Below are 13,443 nucleotides of genomic sequence, written 5' to 3'. Positions count from 1 at the left end.
TGACTTTCAAAAATATTCATAACTACTCAGAGTCTGTTTAAACTAAATAAAAGTAGTGTCTAAGATATACTTTAAAAAAAATAAAAGTCAAGAGACTAAAAACACCCATGGATCTCGATCTCTCTCTCTCTCTCTCTCTCTCTCTCTCTCTCACACACACACACACACACACACGGTCATAAACACATAAATGTATGATTTATTGCTAATTTGTTTTAACTGTAAAATAGATGCCATTTATTCATGAACTTGAGGCTATTAATCACATTAAGAGGAAAGAGATGAAAACATATGGGTGAATTAGATCGGCACAAAGGCCAGGCAGAGGCATGTTGTATTGTGTGCTATATTGATGTGATATGCCAGTGATATGCTTAGACATTCAGCGCAATGCCGACAGCTACTGATCTCCAGACAGCTATTTGCTTTGTTCTCCATCTTTTGAGAAGATAGCACTTCCATGATGTTATCTCAAGTGAAAAGGAACATTATTAGGCAATTAAAATTTGATGTTGTTGATGGATTAGACCCAAATGAAGATGAAAAATAATCTGGAACCAGGCATTGCTGATAACATTCCATTTGTGCTGAATAGTTTTTGTAGGCACATTTGGCATATGAGTAAAGTCAGTGAATTGAACAAATAGGCTCAGGGATAACCAAAATGAATGCTTAGGGCTTCAGAGCTTTGAGAATATATTCAGCACAGCTCTTAAATTATTATTGCTTATTTCTCTAACTATTTCCACACATGTTTCTAATGCTAATTGAATGTGTTCATTTGACTGATTTCCTATAAGTGCTTTCATCTAGATTTTTCCATGGCAGGAAGTGATCATGCACAAACACTGAATAAAGCTAGACAACATATCAGCTGGGGATGTGGAGGCAGGACAGTCGTGTGAGGAGAGATTTAACCTTGACATTCAGTACTAATCCCTGAAGTTAAAAGAAACCTCACTCCATGCCACATTCTTACCAAGTAGAACCATGATACTCACATTTTGTTTGGCTATTTGTAATTTTATGGGCTTTTAATTTTAAGGAATGAAGCTGCAGTCTTTCCCCATCTCTGCCTCTCCTTTCAGGCCCAATATGCTGTACAGTTGATGGAAAATCTGCAAAAGCATCAGGCCTGAGTCATTGAACAGACATTCGGAAAGAAGGTTGTTGGTGTACACTGAAACAGAATACCTTCACACAAAGCATATGGGCATACTGATATTCAAGAGTGACTAAAACTCCAGGCGGGGTATATAAGCAGAAATAATACAATAATGTTTCTGAAAATGCATTTGTATTGATCAGTGACAGAGTGATATGACAGCACTACAAACCGCTGCCCCAGATAGGTTTCCAGTGGGTGACCTTGTATGCTCCCACATCTCAAAAGATATGCTGACAGGTTGAATGGTTTTTGTAAAATAAACTTAAGGAACATATGAGAGGAAACAGATTACAGGAATGCAGGGAAATAGGGAGACGGGGTATGGAACTGATGGAATTACTCTGCCAATGAACCCGTTGTGAAAATGCAGCCTTATATTTTGTGAAGAATACGGATAAGGTGAATCAACAGGCTCAGTTAGCATTTTGCTCCTTTGAGAAAGTGGACAATACAATTGAAATTATTGCACATGGAAAGGTCAAACAATATTTTAATTACAGTAGTTACATTCTTTTGGTTTTCTCTGACACTCCGTGCTTATCTATCTCATCTTTCATAGATCAAGTGAAAAAAAGAGCTTTGAAAGCACTGTTAATTAAAATATATAATCAGCTTTGCAAAGTATTAGAAAATTCCATTAAAGTGACCTTAAATATCTATTGCAGTTTTTGTTGGTTCCTGCATCAACATGATTCTGTTTAGATTTGGGAATTAGTACCACTTTCTTAAAATTACCTAAAGAATTTCATTTTTTTGAGGCTGCTCTTCAAAATTTATATTTAGTAGAAATAATTTTACCAAGGTTTTTAAATCTACGTCTAATTTTGTATTATTTGACCCAACTTATTCAAAGCTCAAGGAATAACTGCATTATCTTCTGTCTGCAGATTTGGGGCTATCATTTTTGAGTCAGGAGAGAGGGAAGAATTGGTGAAAAGATTAACAAATCCCACATCTTGGCACCAGCCATGTATATAAAATTCAAATATCTTAGATAAAATTCAGTTGCATTGCACAGAGTGTGTTGTTCTACATGAAGGGAGTTCTACCACCTTGTCTTTGAGTTCATTTTTTTTTTGTAAAAGGTTCTATGACATTATTAGCAGATTTGGATTTGGTGTGTGGAATTCTTCCAGGCCTATTTTCAGCTTTCACACAAAATCAGGTCATCAGCTGTAAAATGTTGCTCTGCACAATTTAATTATAGTTTTTGTGCAATAAAATGAAGCTATTGAAAAATATTTAACACATGAAGATATACAATAAGAATGGGAGTTCACATTTAACAATCCTTTAGAAATGTTCCTGTCCTGCTGCAAAAACTGTATCCAATCTGTCCCTAGCTAGCACTCAACAATAACCATATAACAATTACAGCATGGAAACAGGCCATCTCGGCCCTTCTAGTCCGTGCCGACACTTACACTCACTTAGTCCCACTGGCCCGCACTCAGCCCATAACCCTCCATTCCTTTCCTGTCCATATACCTGTCCAATTTTACTTTAAATGACAATACCAAACCTGCCTCTACCACTTCTACTGGAAGCTCATTCCACACAGCTACCACTCTCTGAGTAAAGAAATTCCCCCTCGTGCTACCCTTAAACTTTTGCCCCCTAACTCTCAAATCATGTCCTCTTGTTTGAATCTCCCCTACTCTCAATGGAAAAAGCCTATCCACGTCAACTCTGTCTATCCCCCTCATTATTTTAAATACCTCTATCAAGTCCCCCCTCAACCTTCTACGCTCCAAAGAAATGGTAAGTTGATGATCAAATTTGGGAATGCTGTTGTTGAAGCATTGAGTGCACATCATTCACTTGTATTTTCAGCTTTATACAAGAGTAGGAGATACTGGATGGTGTGTAAAGGAGTGTAGCAAATAAAAAGGAAGCATATTGATGTTACTTTTCAGGAATCTAGTTAGGAATTTACAACAATGCAAAGACAAAGTGTACGTTATTGAACATCTCCCTTCAAGGCCACCAGCACAGTGTTTCCTTGAGAAATCAAAGCTGAGGTGCAGGTTTTAACAAGAGATTGTACAATCTGTCAAATTGGTGTGCATAAGGAATCTTGGTAGATACAAGAAAATTCAGTGGAATTCTGTTCATAACAGTATGGTGAGGTAAAATGGAGAAAAAATGAATAATTCCATGGAAAGATGGATTGTAGTAAGATGGACTTCGTATTACATTTTGAAATGTAAAATTCATGATGCAATGCCCACCATAAGAATGCAGATAATGTAGTTATTGTTCCAAGCTGCCACTGCTCAAGCAAAGATTTGCACAACAGGGCCAGGAAGTGAGGTCACACCTGGATGCCTGAAAATTAGACAGATTCCTTTCCCATTTTTGGGATGACAAAAATACTGTGTTCATTCCATTGCACCAACAAAATTCTCAACATCACTCCTTGGTGCATGACACTCTAAGAATATTACGCTGTGGCCAATTTTTAAATAAATGTACATTATCAAAGGGAAAAATATAATCTGGTAATAATTAAAGAAGTCCTGGCATTTCAGTTTTGATAAAGCATCTTCAATGTGAAATACTAACTATATGTTCTCTCTTTCATAGATGCTGCTTGATTTGATGAATATTTCTAAGATATTCTGGTTCTATTTCAGATTTCCAGCAGCTGCAATGCTTTGCTTCTGTGAAAGAAACTGAGTTTCCTGTACTGTAGAAGCTGTGGGAATGATTAGGTAAAATGAGATCAAGAAGACCAATAGATTATATAAAAACCACAGATAGGACTGCCAAAGGTAGGAGATGGTAACCATTAATTAAATAATGGAGAAGCAAAAATAAACCTTACTGATAAAAACACAAAATGCTGGCAGAACTCAGCAGGCCAGACAGCATCTATGGGAGGAGGTAGTGATGACGTTTCAGGCCGAAACGTCGTCACTACCTCCTCCCATAGATGCTGTCTGGCCTGCTGAGTTCTGCCAGCATTTTGTGTTTTTATTTATTTCCAGCATCTGCAGATTCACTCGTGTTGCCTTTGAATAAACCTTACTGAATTTATTATTAAAATATTATTAGATTTGGAACAGTAGTTACCTCACATAATGCAATATTAGTTAAAATGTTTTAAGTGCTGATTTTGCAAAATTGACTATTTGGCAGAAAAGTACATCTATGGCTAATACTAAAGTTGATATTCTTGATGTATATTACAGTTGGCAGAAATATATATTGACTTTTTATTTGAATCTATTTAAAGTCCTGATGTTCAATAAAAACTGAACATTTTATGCTAGAGGCGGATCAAAATCTGGAAGTTATATTTTTGATTTTTTTTGCTTTCACAGAGCAGTTTACTCAGAATCTCAGTCAACACCTGTTCATAAGGACTGTCAACTGGAGGTAAATTTGACATGGGCAACCTCCATCCAGAAAGGATCATATTCCTAGCTCAAGAAAATAACTTGCATTACATCTATTACATAATACTTATTTTACCTTGGTTATTATTGCGGCCTACAATTGAAATTTAAACTCAGCTACTCAAAAGTATGCATTACTCATTGTTTAAAGTGATTTAAAAAATATAATTTTAGTACTGCTGACAGAAAAATTAGTTTGTGTAATTCTCTTTTAATTTTTTTCCATTTACGATGATAATTAATGTGGTTATGATTATGATATTGAAATTATCTGAACATAGATTTTCCATGTGATATACTTGATCTGGTATGATATTAGAATTCTCACATACAGTGATCTAATAGCCTGGTGAGAAGTAAGTAATATTCAGTGCATTGGATCTCAATAGTGACATATGTTGCTATTTTAGACTTTAAATGCAGGGTCCTTCTTGTTAGCCCAGATCGTACTGGTCCATGCCTGCTGTTGCAAACAGAACTGGAGCATTTACTCATTTCAGTATAAGCAAATATGAAACAACAATCCATACTTTGTCAAATGTAGGTATTGGTGTTCTCAGAAAAATGAATTTGTTAGTTTGGCCACTTTTGAGGTGAAGCTGGACCTTTCTTGTATTCACCTCCTATAGAACAATGTACATTGCTTGAGACTCCATTGATTTCATAGGCTGCAGATAAGAAAGTACTTTTCATTACTTCAGCTTTTTTTAAATATGTTTTTCTGTTTTAGCTTTTAAAAATGTTGATCAATTTAATTTTTTTATTTTTAAAGTTATTTCATTGTTTTTAAGTGCTGCACAATTCCCTAGTATGATAAGATTGACACTTGACCTCTCTATAATCTTGCATCTTACTGGCGCGTGGCCAAGTGGTTAAGGCGTTGGTCTAGTGATCTGAAGGTCGCTAGTTCGAGCCTTGGTTCATGCAACAATAAGACACCAATTTACCAGATATAATTTAGCAGTTGTTCGAATGTTAGGAGCTGTCTTTGACAGTGGTTAGTAGGGGGTTATCAAAATCTTTGGAACACATCAGGAGTTTACTTTTCTCACTTTGCTGATTCTCATCCTCCTGTTACCAGTGTCTCAAACTAGATCCTCCATATCTGGACCTGATAAGAATAGCCTGGGGAGTTTTCAAGCAATGTTAATGCATGGCAGGTTGACAGAGTAAGGCTTGTCCATTGATGTCAGCAATAAACAATGTCTACAAATAAAGACCAGACCATATAGACCAAGGTGAGGGGGAAGATGAGTGGGTGAAGGAGGTAGACAAAGTGAGAAACTGAGAGGTGATAGGCAGATGAGGTAAAAGGTTAAAGAAGAAGGAATCTGATAGGAGAGGAAGAAAGGGGAGGAGGAGTGTCACTAGAGGGAGGTGGTGGGAAGGCAAGGAGAAGAGAAAAGGTAAGAAGGGAGTGGAAGAAGAAAAAAATGGGAGGAGGAGAAATTACTGGAAGTTAGACAAATTGATGTTCATGCCATCAGGGTGGAGGCAACTCAGATGGAATAAATATGAGATGTTGCTCTTCCAAGCTGCAAGTAGCCTCATTGTAGTACTACAGGAGGCCAGGGGCCAACATGTCAGAATGAGAATAGGTAGTAGAATTAAAATTGATGGCCACTAGGAGATCACACCTTTTGTGGCGGACCGAGAAAAGGTGATTCAGATTATTAATATATAATTGACTATGCATATTTACTCCTAAACACAACTAGCTTCTTACCAAGATGGAAAACATAAAGGCATTTCTGCTTTCCTATCTTATTGCTTGCTGGGAAGATTTATGAAGAATATCCAACTAAAAAGTGATTCATTGTGACTAATAAGTCTGGTACATATAATAAAAAATGAATATCCACTGCCTTGCTTATCAACTTTCCTGGTAACTTACTTGAAAAGATCTATTGGATTGGTTAGACACAACCTGCCACACACAAAGTCATGTTGTCTATCCCTAATCAGTCCCTATCTATCCAATTATTTATATATCTGGTCCTTTAGAATACCTTCCAGTAACTTACCCACTATTATGTCATGCTCAATAGCCTATAATTTCTTGGCTTATTCTTAGAGTCTTTCTTAAACAACAGAACAACATTAGCTACACTCCAGTCCTCAGCACCTTACACTGGCTGAGGATGTATTAAATATCTCTGCAATTTCTGTACCAGGTGCCCATGGGGTACAAGAGAACACTTTGTCAGGCCCTGGGGACTTATCCACTCTAATTTGCCTCAAGAGAGCAGACTTCACCTCCTCTGTAATCTGTACACAGTGCTTGACCTCACTACTGTTTTGGTCACTTCTCTAGATGCTGTGTCCTTCTCCCACGTAAATACAGATGCAAAAATTCCATTTCTGTTCCATCTCTTTTGGCTTTTTGCATAGGTGTCCAATTTGATCTTCTAGATCTTCCAGAGAACCTATTTTGTCCCTTGCTATCAATTTGCTCTTAATATATCTGTAGAAGCACTTGGAATTCTCCTTGGCCTTGTCTGCTAGAGCAACTTCATGCCTTCTTTTATCCCTCCTGATTTTCTCCTTATGCATTCTCTTGCATTTCTTATACTCCTCAAGTACCTCATTTGCTCCTTCCTGCCATGCACCTCTTTCTTTTTTTAACCTCAATATCTTTCAAAAATCAGGGTTCCTAAGGTTTATACTTAATATTTTCCAGTGTTGCATGTTTGCAGTTTAGTGCAGGATTTTCTTAATTCAGCAGTAAGTGGAATTTGTTGTTGTTATCAATAAATGATGAGAGAACTAAATTCCCATTATTTAAAGGTATCCATTATTTCATCTAGTAATTAGAATGTTAATTAATCACTGTTAGAAATGTAAATTATCTCATGCAGAATTAAACACTACAGAATATAAACAACGAAAATAACAATCAATGCATGCCCTTACTTAAATGCTAAGTTTAGCATGAAGAATATTTAAGATTTTAAAGTGTATTTGGTCATATGATACTGTCAATGCAGACAAGGTCACATCCTTAGTTGCACTAGGAAGCTGATGGTGGGCCTCTTTCTCCACTCCAATTGTTTTATTTGTGTACTTAGCTGGGCCGCAATTGACGTAACTGTTCCAATGTAAATCTTAATGGCTTACTCGTATAACAGCATCCAAAACTGCAGCAAATATTCCTTGGCTAATTCACTTTATGATCTCAAAGTCTATCAAAGATTGTTGGAACTCAGTTATGAGGAGGCACCATGAAGCTGGTTTAATATTGTCAAGACATTCAATTATAGATTAATTGGGCCTTTTTCTTTGTCTTCAAAGATGCTGGTGACCTGAACCAACCTTTTCCAATCATCCTGACATCAAGGAGCAGAAGACTGAAAGACAAATATTATTATTTGTTATTCCATGCTGGAGATGTCCTCCAGACTCCACAGACTTCCTTTGACAGAGTTTCCCAACCTCTTTCTCTATTCTGTCTCCATGTCCCATCTGATCGACTTGTTTCTGTTGGGTCCATACCAACATGTACTGGAGATCTTCTCCTGCTGTGCTCCGTCTGCCTACGGACTTCACATCCTTAACGATAGGTTTGGGCAAAAAGTAGTTCCAGCTAGTTAATTGATGTAGGACTAGCCCATGTCTCTGATCTGCCTCGTTGATTTGAGTCTGGTTGTAACTCATTCACAGTTGTTGAATGTCATATCTTGTGCAAAAGTGAATGCAACTTTTGTGGTAACAAACTATCAGCATACTGTATCTTAATGGGTAAAATTTGAATACGGTAAAATTGCTGGCTGGTATAGTTTTCATTAATCCTGTCATTCAATTAAAGTAGACTGTGGGAGTTAAATTCAGAATTAAGGAAAAATAAACAACTTTACTGTTGGGATTCAGATATGTGAAGATGCCATGACATTGGTTTGATATTGTCAAGACATTATGACACTTGCTTAAAAATTGCTTATGCCTTTACTGTTCATGTAAAAAAAAATTAATCTAGAAAAAAATCACAAATTATGCTACAGTTATATGAGTCTTGATCATATTTCCCAGTGGGAATTACTAACAGAAATACAAGTTTAACATTTTTGTAAACAATAGCTGTATTAACTGAAGATCTGCTAGAAGAATCACTATTTTGTAAGTTTAGTTACACTTCTTTGAGGCAAGCAGATTCTCACTTGAAAGCATTTACTTTTGCAATGGACTTGGAAACAGTTTTTGTTACAATTTTGGCAGGGATATTTACTTGGTTGAAAATGGTTAAATCATGTTGACCAAAGGAAGCTGATTGAGGAAAATAAAATGGAATACAAAAAAAAACATTTTGACATTTTTCGATCCATAAATCCATAAGTATGAGATTTACAAAGCAAATTCTTAATGGTTACATTTTTTTGTACTTACAGTTTGGCCAAGTAGAAAATTAAGTCTCTAATAGCACCATCCAAGAGCAAAGATTTCAGATGTACTGCATAAATAGAAACATATTTGAAAATACTTAGTAAGAGTTGTATAATTTGAAGTTTGAACTTGATTATGTTATCTTATGAAATCTGATGACAGTTTATTAAAAATAACTTCAGCATACTGATTTTGACTGAATAGTACTGGCAAGGAATTTTTTTAGAAAATCTTGCTTGCACTCTATGGTATACTGTACATTTAGCATAAGAGTTTAGTCAAAATCCGTATTACCTGCTCTATTGCATTAATGAATATCAGTCCATTTGGTTCTTTGCCAATTCTAGTTTTTTTTGTTAGATATAAAGTAGTTGCCGACATTTTGCTGATTATTATCTAACTCTATAGCAATGCATTAAATTGACTAGCCCATTACTTTAATAAGTGACACAGTTACAAATGAATGGTAACATATCTGGTTTCTTGGTAATTCCCTCACTCCCCTCCCACCCTTATTGGCTGATATATAAATATAATGAGTTCTAAAGCACCATGCCATTACAAAATGCCCTAGAGAAGTCAATCATGTAGTCAGGCAAGGTCCTGCGATTAGAATGAGAATGAAATGGGAAAAATTATTGATTTCCACTAGTAATATCAATTAGCTGCTTGTATACTAGTTTGAAAGAAACACCATCAATATGCTAATATCCTGCATAGTAGAAAATCTGAGTGAATAAAAGAACTAACATGGGAAAATATACAGACGCTGTAAATCCAAGCAAAACACTGAAAGTGTTGGAGTAACTCAGCTGGCCAGGCAGCATCTATAAAACAGATATTTTTTTCCATGGATGCTGCCTGGCCTACTGAGTTCCTCCTGCACTTTGTGTGTGTTGGTTAAATAAAAGAATTGTCCCATCCATTATTTAAAGAGTCTTAAGAGTTGTACACCACAGAAACAGGCCATACAGGGCACATTAACCATACTGAACTTTGTGTCCATCTACACCAGGGGTTCCCTACCAGGGGTCCATGGACCCCTTGCTTAATGGTGTTGGTCCATGGCATAAAAAGGGTTGGGAACCCCCTGATCTACACTCATCCCACTTTCCAGTTTTATTACTGTATCTTTCTATCCTACTACCTATAACCTTTGCCAACAACTACAGTGGAGTAATCCACCAAGCCTGCAAGTAAAACTTTAAATCATTTATCCTCCAGTAATGCTGACTCTGGGTAACTGAACTTGCTTCCAATTTAAAGATTATCAACCTTTGTCATGCCAACATTTGCTTCCCTCTATGAAGTGACAGAACACATTTTAAACATTATCATAATTAATATCCCACTGCCAAGTAATATCTGGATTTTTGTTAAATAATCATATGATTTTGGGCATGCTGGTCAAGGTTAACAAATCAGGTGCATACCAATAACACTGCTCAATCAAAATTACAAAGGACAGTGTCATATTGTTCTCTGTAAAGACACACGTAGTAATTATGCCAACCCTGAAGGCATTTCCCTTTATTGTTCCACTTAATAGCACAAATTGTTGAGCACACTTTCTACAATTGCATACGATGCAAGTGGAAACTTACTTGCACCGTGCAATAACAGCCAATAATACTAGACTTAATTTTCAAGCTGATGTGCAAAATGAACAAGTTAATTTGGCAAATGACTAAATAAAAAATTATAATCATTAAAATTGCCTTCAAGTGTTGTCTTGTCAGTGATTTGCTGTAATAACGTAGTCACCCACAAGGGTGATCTTCACTGGGCTGCAACTATGATAAAATATATTGCATTGAATGCTTAAAACATTACATATTTCAATTGGCACAGTGTGACACTAATTTGTATTTGCATTTTGAAAGTAGCATATGTTTTTCATATGGCTTTTTTGCTTCTGGACCTTGCCACACCTACCAGATGCTTTAGAGTTATGTAACCCCCAGTGTAAACTGCTCCAACACACATTCTGCTCAATATGTCAATTGTGGCTACTCCTAAACATGCTGTGGTTGGAGCTAACCACTGTTCAGACATGTTGTCAATGAACAGTATTAGAAATCTATTAGGACTGCTTATGCTGAATCAGTCTACGGAAATCTCGGAAAGACTCAGCTGCAGTTGATATATAAGATTTTAGCACAGTAAGTAGACACACAGACTTTCTTACGTGTTAGCTCATGAAGAGTATGTGAGGACTGACATCTGGCTCTGGACCTTACACTGCCTTCAACTAAGTATAAAAAGTATCATTTTCTTCCCCATTTGGGAATGTCTGCCCCTAAACATGGTATATTGAAAGATGTATTTCCTCTTTTCAGTCCCTGAATCCTACATCTTTATAAATGGGGCAAGAATAGGTTTCCTGACAACTACATTTTCAAAATATTTAATTGACTGTGAAGTTCTTTAGGAAGTAATAAGGACATGGAAAGTATTATTTAAATTCTGATTAATGCATTTCTCTTAAAGGCTCCAGGTCCTTTTTTCTGCTTTGTAATTAGATTTAAGAAAATTTACTGAGAGTAACCCCTTATCGGCAGCCGCATTCCATGAGACTGATATTTGCTATTACAAGTACTTTTGTCTTGAAATCAATCTGTTACTTTTCAGCAAGGTTTCCTGACTTATTAATCAGGATGTTAAGAACAGTATCAAATTCACACCATTACATCGATGAATGTTTATGGACTTGCTTAGGAAGAAGTTACTTTTCAGTTGTTCAGTATTGTAATGTATTATTCTCTGCTTCTCGAATTCAGGTTCTGTTGAAGTCAAAGACTGTGATAAAGATAACCAGATGCCAAATAGAGCAATGTACCACACATCTGGATGCGTAGCTACAGTTGTTATTTCGATGTTCACTTGAAAGTGAACTGCCAGCAATAGCTTCATGGGTTCATAGATTCATAGAGCAGAGCCAACTGATCTCATAAACACAGGAGTCTCTCCAGGTGTTGGAAACCCTGAATAACACACACCAAATAAGACCATGAGACCAAAAGACATAGGACCAGAATTAGGCCATTTGGCCCATCGAATCTGCTCCACCATTTCATCGTGGCTGATCCATTTTTCCTCTCAGCCCCAATCTCCGGCCCTCTCCCATATCCCTTCATGCCCTGACCAATCAAGAATCTATCAACCTCTGTCTTAAATATACATACAAAACTGACCTCTACAGCTACCTGTGGCAATGAATTCCACAGATTCACCACTCTCTGATTAAACAAATTCCTCCTCATCTCTGGTGTCTAGTCTTAGACTCTCCCACCATAGGAAACACCCTCTCCATATCCACTCTATCAAGGCGTTTCAACATTCAATAGGTTTCAATATGATTCCCCTTTCCTTCTTCTGAATTCCATGAATACAGTCCCAGAGCCACCAAACACTCTTCATATGACAAGCTTTTCAAACCTGGAATCATTTTCCTGAACCTCCTTTGAACTCTCTTCAGTTTCAGCACATCTTTTCTAAGAGGCCCAAAACTACTCACAATACTGCAACTGAGGTCTCATTACATCCTCTTGAAATGAATGCTAACACCACATTTGCCTTCCTCACCACTGACTCAAGCTGCAAATTAACCTTTAGAGGATCCTACACAAGGAATCCCGTCCCTCTTTTGTATCATCTCTCCATTTAGAAAACAGTCAACCCTTTTATTTCTTCTACCAAAGTGCATGACCATACACTTCCCGACACTGTACTCCATCTGCCATTTCTTTGCCTATTCTCCTAAACTGTCTAAGTCCTTCTATAGCCTCGCTACTTCAAACTACCTGCCCCTCCACCTATCTTCATATCATCTGCAAACTTTGTAACAAAGCCATCAATTCCATCATCCAAATTATTGACATTTAAAGTCTGTCCCAAAACTGACCTCCTTACCTCCTGCCAGTCATCCACTGCTTTATCCATATTAGAATCTTTCCTGTAATGGCATGGACTCATAGCTTGTTAAGCAGCCTCATGTGTGGCACCTTGTCAAAGGCCTTATGGAAATCCAAGTACACAACATCAATTGATTCTCCTTTGCCTATCCTGCTTGTTATTTCCTCAATAAAGTCCATCAGTCTAGGACCTATTTTATCACGTGCCACCAAATACCCTGAAACCACATCCTTAACAATCAACTCCAACATCTTACCCATCACTGAGGATAGACTAACTGGCTTATAGGTTTCTTTCTTCTGCCTCTCTCCCTTCTTTAAGAGTGGAGTAACATTTGCAATTTTCCTGTCTTATTGAACTATTCCAGAATCTAATGGTTCTTGAAACATCATTACTAATGCCCCACAATCTCTTCATCCACCTCTTTCAGAGCTCTAGGCTGCACACCATCTAGTCCAGGTGGCTTATCTACCTTCAGACCTTTCAGTTTCCCAAGAACTTCCTCTCTAATTGTGGTAGCTTCACACATTTCATGACCCCTGACACCTGGAACATCCCCCATATTGCTAGTGTCTTCCATAG

At 37.0% G+C, this 13,443-nt stretch overlaps 1 long non-coding RNA gene across 1 annotated transcript in view; it reads right to left on the bottom strand.

Annotated features, from left to right (window-relative positions):
• Nucleotides 1–1,015: 1,015 nt before the first annotated feature.
• The window catches only part of LOC140741855 (uncharacterized), a 240,286-nt gene continuing 227,858 nt past the window's right edge, over nt 1,016–13,443 (bottom strand). The window contains exons 3-4 of the long non-coding RNA XR_012102144.1: nt 8,950–9,013; nt 1,016–1,118 (exon numbers count right to left, since the gene is read on the bottom strand). This is a non-coding gene — a long non-coding RNA (uncharacterized lncRNA). The remainder of the gene's footprint in view (nt 1,119–8,949; nt 9,014–13,443) is intronic.

The sequence above is a fragment of the Hemitrygon akajei genome, chromosome 19 (genome assembly GCF_048418815.1).
Source record: "Hemitrygon akajei chromosome 19, sHemAka1.3, whole genome shotgun sequence".
In the NCBI taxonomy this organism is placed as follows: Eukaryota; Metazoa; Chordata; class Chondrichthyes; order Myliobatiformes; family Dasyatidae; genus Hemitrygon; species Hemitrygon akajei.
Note: the sequence above shows the minus strand (reverse complement) of the source record. Positions and strands in the feature narration are given on the sequence as shown.